At 45.8% G+C, this 8789-nt stretch overlaps 1 long non-coding RNA gene across 2 annotated transcripts in view; it reads left to right on the forward strand.

Moving 5' to 3' along the window:
• Positions 1-3082: 3082 nt before the first annotated feature.
• LOC109323240 overlaps positions 3083-8789 on the forward strand; it is a 14638-nt gene continuing 8931 nt past the window's right edge. For both annotated transcript variants that reach the window (XR_002104593.1, XR_002104592.1), the window contains exon 1: positions 3083-3196. This is a non-coding gene — a long non-coding RNA (uncharacterized LOC109323240). The remainder of the gene's footprint in view (positions 3197-8789) is intronic.

Genomic DNA, 8789 nt, shown 5'->3' on the forward strand with positions numbered 1-8789 from the left:
ATATCTGGACTTAGCACTCTGCAGTGTATGGTAGAGTAAGGATGTGATTGCCATTTTATTAAATTTTTCCCCAGGGTGAATGAAATAGGAAGTTGATTCTCTTGTAATCGGTATCTCCCTGGGTCGTTGTACTTGTTAAATCCGTATATACGATGGGACTATCTAGTTACACTGAACAGATTACCTGCTGATTTGTACTTTGGGGATTTACTGATAATTGTGGATGAGGAATGCCAAACCCTTTCTGAACTGCAAGTGGAGGAATTAATTCCAACTGCACTCATTTACTTTCTAATGACAGCTAATATACTACCTAGGTCTTCATAGTTTTAGCACAGATAGCTGGAAATCTCTGTTCAGTGTTGCAATCTGGTTTTGCGGGCATTTCCACCTGTTGCTTCAATTGCACGGGGAATTACTCCTTTCCTGGTTTAATATCCTAGCCTTGCTGTGCACTTTTAATAAAGCAGCCACGTTTCACCCTCAGAGGTGGTTGCATTTCAGTGTTCAGAGAGCCTGGCCTCAGCTGCATAGTTCAGATTGGATCCAAACTCCTGTAATGTCCTAGGATGTTATAATCCAGGGTTTCAGTTTGGGAATTTCTCCAGTTCAATTCCTAGTTTGTAAAACATTTTGGGATCCTTTGGGATGAAAGGCTCTCTCTCTCTCCGCTGAGGCAATTCTGGTGAACGTAGGAGATTTCTTTTATATGGAATCAAACAAACTGGGAGGGACCGAAACGAAAAGCCAGATTCGGCCCTGGCGTAAGCAGAGCGATTCCATTATCTTCGGTGGAGTTGCACCAGGACTGAAGTTGGCTCCAAGTCTGTGTTGCAAACCGTCTGCGGGGCGTACAAAGAAACAAAAGTACTGCATTTTGAACAGCAAGCTTGTTGTACATAGCAGAGCTACTTGCAGTACAGTATTTCTGTAGTGAACCTCAAAGGGATCAGATGAATGGAGCTGGGGGGGATGGGAGGGGATGGAGACCTAATAATATATTTCTGTCACCGACAAGAAAACCGGAACTGCTAGCTTGTTATAATTACATAACAGATGATATATTGTACAGCCTGTACCCTCTCTCCGAAAGGGTAGAGGTGGGCAAGCCAAAGAAGGCTTGAGCCTGGCTTGAGCTGAGGGGCTGGCTCTGGCCTGGCTCCATGCACACGAATAGAGACAAGTTAGGGAAGAGCCAAGCCAACGCGACTGTGTTGGCATTGCCCTACTCCCTGTTCACAGTAACTAGATTGTTATACGTACGACAAAACTTCACGGAAGACCAAAGATTGGCTTCTCTTGCACTCCTGTGTAAATATAGGGAGGGGGAGAAAATGCAGGAGTCTTCACGTGTGGCGGGGCAGGCCGAGCCCTTGCATTCCTGGCATCGCCCCTGTACCGAGACGTAACTCCCGTTCCTCTTTAGCTAGTGCTGCAAGGTAAATGCTGTTTGTGCCACCCCTTTGCAGGCCCTAGCGAGGGCCGCCCCGCATCGGCTCCGCGCAGGCGTTCTCCGCCCGGTCCTCCACAGCGACGTTCTCCCCAGTGACCCGTGTCGGCGCAGCCCCGACGTACGGCTATGGCCAAGGATGGTACAGACCCCGAATGCAAGAAGAAGGGGGCATTCATGGCAATCCGAGAGCACGTTTAAAGCAGATTCAAGGAAGTGCTTTTCCACCTAAAAACACTTCCTGGGGGGCTCGTTGCCACAATTCTGTCTCGAGCGACGTTTTCGCAGGAGCACCGACAAATTTAGCACCGAAACATTTAATGAGGAGGGCGATGACAAAAAAGCACAAAAGTCTAGCAGTATAATTTCCCCTCCCCCTTTTTCTCCTGGGGCAGAAAAAGCAGTTTATGTCTATTTTGGTGTTTTTATGTCCTTATCTCTCTCTCTCTTCTTTTTTGGCTTGCTACAAGGAGTTGTTATGGGAAAGCAAAGCTCTGGAAGTGAGTTTTATGCTTTGTTGTGAAGATTGTCAATTTAACGGCTAGTCTAATCTCCCACAGTAAAAAATCCCAGGGAACCCAATAAGCTCATCCTCTGCCCTTCCTAAGCTGCACCATTGCCATTGACAACTGTGTTATTGCCAAAGACAGTAACTACCAAAAACGACTAGTTTTTGGGCCAACTCCACGGAGGACTTTGAATATTAGGACTGAAGCTTTGAACTCAGCCTTGGATTAAGTGAGCATCCTTTTGAGTGAGGGGAGCAACAGGCTGGTGTATTTTTAGGTTACAGTTTGTGACTGAAAACTCAGTAGGACTTAATTTATTAAGTTTATATAAGAATAATGAGGACACCCACAGTTACTTTAGACCGTAGAAATATTTTAGGGAGGTGACCCCCTCGTACTTCAAGGCAGAAACTGGCTATTTAATAGCTAACTACTAGATGTGTCAATTGAACTGAGAGTAGCATGCTACATTATAAGGATTATATAGATATCTTTGCTAATAGAGGATATCCAAGTGTAAAAAGTAGACATAACTTTTTCAGAATAGTTTTAAAGGAACAACGTGGCTTTTGTAAAGCAGACAAAAGTGACGCTTTTTGACCTTGAGAGAGCCTCTTTCTTGCTTCATTTCTGGGTGTATAGTGGGTGGCAAGACTTGGTTTTTGTGGCAGGCTCAGGATTGTAGATGCACCCAGTCACGAGGACAGTCCACCACCGTTGCGAGCTCCCCCGATAGTTCAAGTGGGCGAGGTCTGTGGAATAGATGTGAAGGCTCACATCCTGCGGCTAGCCTGCATGGGTGTCTGCACGACTAGAGAGGAATGTAGCTGTGTTAGTCTGAATGATGTATGAAGGAATTTGGCATTTTATTTGCTTTAAAAAAATCCATTAAATTATACAGACATACAGCCTATATTAAAAGAAAGCAATCTAGGTTGCAAACTCAAGCCCTCAAAGGTGAACTAATGTGAGAATGAAGGCTGCCTGTGCAACATTCATCTGGCCCTTTTGTGTGTTTGCAAATGGTAGTCAAATGATGTAACGACATGCTATTTTTTCCACAAGGCCCTTCCTTCTCTCAGTGCACAAGATTGCCTGTGATTTCTAAGAGCAGCTATTTAAGGATTTTGCTTTATCTTTGAGGTTCAACACGTGACCGTTGCTTTATTTTTACTGTGTGTTATTAAAACTCTGCTCTGAAGTGAGTTGTTCATTTTGGGCCCCTCTATGCATGCAGGTAAGGGTGTGATGGGCTCTCATGTGCCTCCTGCCACGCCACGTGTGCGATGGTGGGATGGTGCATTCAGTTTTATTGCACCCTATTGCCAGTGCAGGGAGAGCCCACTCCTGGGCTCCCAGCTGCAGGGGCACCCGATGCATCCCTAGGGCTAGGAGATGCAGTAGCTCTCAGCTCCTAGCCTCGGAGATGCGTGAAAACCCCCTGGGGTGGGATATCAAACCCTGCCTGGCAGGGTCCTGGCACTGGGAGGCTCGCATGGGGGAGCCCAGTGTCTACAGCAGCGGGACTTTGGATTAGGACAGCACCCTACCGCTACCGGGACTGAGAGTTGTGGGACTCCCAGCCTCGGCTGGGTATGGTACGCCCCTGAGGCTGGGAGCCAGGTCAGCTGACGGGGCTCCCGACTGCAGGGGAGACCCTGCTACATGTGCAAATTAAATGCATTTTTGAGGTCCAACTTTATAGCTGGTTGGAGCTTTTTATGGTTTGAAAGCTCCTTTTCATGCATAGCTGGTCTTGAGGTAATTGCGTAGTTAACTGGTTAACAGCCCCAATACCTATAATGCATGGGGGGGGCCTTTGTGATCGGCATACCTGTGATGCTCATAGCATCTGACACCCTGCCAAAAATATTCAGTGATTTATTTTTACAACACTGCTATTTAAAGGAGGTGGTATTGCTATGCCCATTTTACAGATCGAGAACTGAGAGAAATGATAGTCAAATTTTATCTGCTGATTTTCTTATTTTTTTTGGCGGGGGGGGAGTGCCCAATCTGTGACACCGGTGACCCGAATTGTTGGAGTATTTAGCAATCGGTTTATTTGCTCAAACCACAGTTCCCACTAACTTCGGAAGCAACTCTGCAAGTCAGACCCCGCACATCAAGTCTGGCCCCCAGAGAAAATAAGGAACGCACAACTGATGACTGCCTATGAAAAGTTTGGCTTAAGTGATTTGCTGAATGTTACTTAAGAGTCCAGGGCATTGTTGGGGTCGAATTGGTTTCTCCAGGGCAACGTGCTTAACGCGGGTGCCAACCTCTCTCTTCCTGCAAGCCCCGTGTCGTTCACGGCACACCTTCCAACTTCTGCAAGAAATCAAGCAGGCCCCTTCATTGCATAACCCTAAGTCTTCTCCCTGAGCAGAGCTGTCCTGTGTACTGTATGAGAGACATCCTGGGGAAAAAAAAATGGTATATGGTTTTGAAATTAAAGACTACCATAGTGCATAGGCACAAAGAGAGGTGAATTAAGGTTACCTAGACAACCGTAGTTTTGGCATCCCTTAACTTTTGACTTTGCAGGATCCCTAAAGTTCTTTTAACATAGCTAAAGGCCCATAAAAATCACTGCCTGCTTAAAATGCTCTCTATTAAAAGGGCATTATTTGTGTTGCAGTGTCAAGCGGTTCAGTTAGGAAATTCCATATTCACGGTCACTCACCTTTAATTCACCTCCCTTGTGCTCTGAACAAGGGAGGGGTTTCTGTGGACAAAATGAAAGACTGTAAAAGTAAAATCAAAGTCTGTTTTTTACATTTACAAAAAAAGGGCGAATGAAAGCTGCGGAGCTGCCACCTCTTCACATTTGAATACTTTGTTTTATAACTTAACAGTCTTTTAATGGTGGGATCTTTTGTACATATTATTTGTATTATCAGATCTAGGAGTCTTAGTCAAGGACCAGGACTTTACTGTGTGAAACGCTCCAAAAATCATAGAAAAAGGCTATTCCTTCCCCAGAGAGCTTAAAATTGAAGTATAAGACAGGAGACAACGGATTGGTATAAAAAGACAGGACGTGTTGGGGACGGGAATAAAAGGAAATGATAGTATTTCCCTGTATTGTGTGAGAAAGTGTTGGGCATCGGTGATATAGGCAACCCGATAGCTGAGCTGATGCTAGGTGTTTTGGGGGCACCATCTATCTAGGGAAAAAAAAAGATAGTTGTAAGGCAATAATGAGGTTGGCACAGAGTGTTTTTGGAGAGATCCTGCCATCCTGGATGGACAGCGTGTGGAAAAAGCATGAAGATATTTTCTTGAAAATGTAACAGGTGGGTGATAGATGGGCTGATCGAAGTCAGGAGCTGACATTTTGGTCGAGACTGAGAAATAATGGGTAGGTGGGGGTAGGCCATGCAGGGCCTTGCAAGTGGAGACAGGCAGCTGATGTTTGCTGGGGTAGTGAAGGGGGAGCCAGCCGCGGGATGTAAAGAGCAGGGGTGACGCGGTCAGCGCAATGGGGGAGGAAAAATGATCTCCGCAGCAGAGATCTGAATGGATAGCAGCAGGGCAAGATTGCATGTGTCAAGGCCAGAGAAAAGGCTGTTGCAAAAATTGACGGGAGACATGGTGAGGCGGAGAGGAGAATTTTAGCTGGGTGGCTGAGTAGGAAAGGCTGCGTCTTGGAGATGTCATGCAGAAAGGAACTGCGAGGCTTAGACTTAGGCGGGACGTGATGGCCAAGAGCAAGGTCAGAGCTGAAGAAAATGTGCAGGTTATGGGGCCTCAGTGATGGGCAGGAACGTGGTTTTGTTTGCAGTAATAAAGCGAAGGACATGGGGAGGGAACATGGGGAGCGGAAAATAAAGAGCCCTTTTAGACGTGTGCAGCTGAAGCTGATGGCGAGACGTCCACGGGGTGGTGCTGGATGCAGACTGAGGTTTTAGGGCATGGACATACGCTCATGTGCAGAAGTTTCATAAAATAAGGGGTGGAGGGTGGGGAGTGGACTGTAACAGTTAAACGTGCATCCGCCTGTAGCAATACAGCAAGCTCAATTGCCCCAGCTCTATCTTTGGATGAAGTAAGGTTAAAGTTGGAACATTTTTGCTATACTTTTGCTGGTTTAGGGCATATTTTTGAGTGAGAACTAGGTTCATTACTCTCCCCTGCCCAGGAGGTGGGGGGGCTCCTGTTCCCTGGAGTGAGGACGGACCACTGGCCCATATGCTGGGTCCAGGGATGGGGAGGTACTTAGCTGGGGGCAGGAATTTGACCCAACCCTGTTTTATGCCTAGTACTTCATCTGCTGCTGCTTCGATGCATCACAGGCCCTGCCTTAGACAGCTCATGCTCAGTCATTATTCTGATACCCTGGTATAGTGTAGCAACAACTTTCCTTAGGAGAAAAAGATGGAAAATGGAAATGGAAATTTTTAACAGTTGATCTCATCCAAACTGGTACAGAATTTACCAAAAGCCACATGCCAAATCCACACTGGATTTCAAAGACCTGCCATAATTTGGGGTTTACAGCTTTTCAAATAAAAGGTACTAAGTATTTTCTAAGGGAACATGTTAGTCAAGCTAAATATAGGCATCATGAAGTGCATAAGCACAGGAGAAAGCTACCTTGTGATAAAGGAGGGCAAGGTTTTACAGCATGTCAGCTCCTCCAAAGTTACTGCCCAACGGCATGCCATGGTAGATGAAAGCTAAGTGTCCCTAGCCTCATCTGCACATGTGCTTTAATGTGCATGAGCCTGTTTTTATGTGCATTAGAGTGTCACAAAAAACTCATGTGCTTTCACTAATGCACATTAAAATAGGCTAATGCACCTTTTTCTGGTACCTCACAATAGAGGGTGCCTACCTATACATAGCAGGGAGTCTGCTCCGACATGCTGTAATTCCAGCATGTTGGAGCAGACTCAATTAATTGTCACGTGTATAAATGCCTGGAGGTACTAAACTCTCATGCACATTACCAAAAGCACATTTATTGATGTGCAGATGTGCCCACCCCAGGCTAACCTCCATTTCCGCACGGTAAAGGTGTGTAACTCACCACTTATTGTGAGAGTAGCTTCCACACTGGAATTCATCGTGTTAACGTGTTTGTGTGCCCGTACCCCATGATAATTACTTGGACCGTGTTAGTGCCTCCAGGCCCTGAATGACACGATGATCTTATTGTGCTAGTTATTAAGCAAACATAACGGAGGTCAAGAGCTTAATGTCTAAATATGCAAGGCAAGCAGAAGATGGGAAAAGAACTGGAGACGGGAGCTAATTTGCACCAGCCAAGATAGCAGCTAAGTGGCAGAGCCAACAAGGGAACCGAGGTCTTCTGACAAACAGCCCAGTCCCTCTCCACTGGACCCACCCAGCCTTTATTTTGGTTCAGACTTGTATATGCCCTTTGTTCATACACGTTTGCATGCCTATATCACATGTGAGGGTGCACAGTTTCTTCTAAAAGGAAAGGCAGGAAGCAGGCAGTAGCATAGCTGAGAGCTGGGGGAAGAGGAGGAGAGCCACAAAAACAGCACAGCAGTCCATGCTGCCCCTTGAGCCACTGCTGTCCAAGGCGCAGAGGACCCTATCATGCCTCCTGAAAGCAGGGTGGGTTGGTACCTTAGAGACTAATGGGCTCAAAGGCCTACGCTTTCATAGACAACAGCTTGTTTTTTCAGATGCAGGGTGTTGCTTGTGCCTTCTGGTTGTCTTGAGAGTAACACAGCAACTACCTACCAGATGCAGGGTGTTGCTTGTGCCTTCTGGTCGTCTTGAGAGTAACACAGCAACTACCTACTTGTCCACCTCCTACTGCTGTCTTTCTTTATAGTCTAGGAGACCTCCCACAGCCTGTTTCTTGGCACCTGCTTGGATCCCTTTCATGCTTATTTTTGCCTAAACCTCCCCTGAACCCTTTGACCTGAAAGAGCCACCATTTCTTGCTGCTTCCTTCATGTCTTCCATTTTTCAAAAGTAAAGTTGCTGCCTCCCCGAGCAGGCCTGATTTCAATTCCCAAAATTCCCCCCGACTGGGCCAGGAAGGTTGGACTGGGACCCATCTTTAAATGGTCACCATGCCCTCTTGCAAAAACTACGAACATTGCACACTGGGAATAGACCCGATGCTTTACAATTTCTCCATTATAGTATGAACAGGGCAACTTGGAAGAAAGTTTTCCAAGCCTCACAAGACTTTGGCCTGAATTGTAGCAGAAGGCTCAAGAAAGGTGGTGAGAAGTTGCTTTCTTTATCTTGCTTGTCCTCTTAAATCAGTGCAGAAATATAGATGGACTTGAACCAAAATCCCCAACTCAACCATCTTGATCCTTGAGGAAGGTTCACATCTTGCCTGTTTCTACACAGAACCCTAAACTAATGCTGAGAAAAATGTCATCCTGCTTTTGTCTTAGTGTTGATGATCTTATTAATCTCTCTGGTGATAATGGTTAGGCAGATTGTCTGCTGTGAACATTGGTAATTATGTTAATCATAATCATTTTTCGCTACTTCACCGTATCTATTTCTTGTATCCACCTGTGTCTCTCATTATATTCCTATTTCTTTTACAGTGGTGCTGACTTATTTCTATCACCCAACTGGGGCATCATTATGCTATGTTCTTTTATAAACTTAGGAAAAAGAAACTAGACTAGATGATCGGCTCAGGTCCCTTCCGACCCTAGAAACTATGAAAAGCCTCTGTCCCCAAGATTGTACAAACTCAGTAAATAAGGCAAGGTGGAAGAGAGGTAGTATTGTCCTCATATTACCAAAGGGGACTTGATCCACAAGCAATGCGATGCTGCGGCTAGTAAAGCGACCAAAACGCTGGCGTGCATCCATAG

The sequence above is a fragment of the Crocodylus porosus genome, unplaced genomic scaffold (assembly GCF_001723895.1).
Source record: "Crocodylus porosus isolate Cpor-Errol unplaced genomic scaffold, CroPor_comp1, whole genome shotgun sequence".
NCBI lineage: Eukaryota > Metazoa > Chordata > Crocodylia > Crocodylidae > Crocodylus > Crocodylus porosus.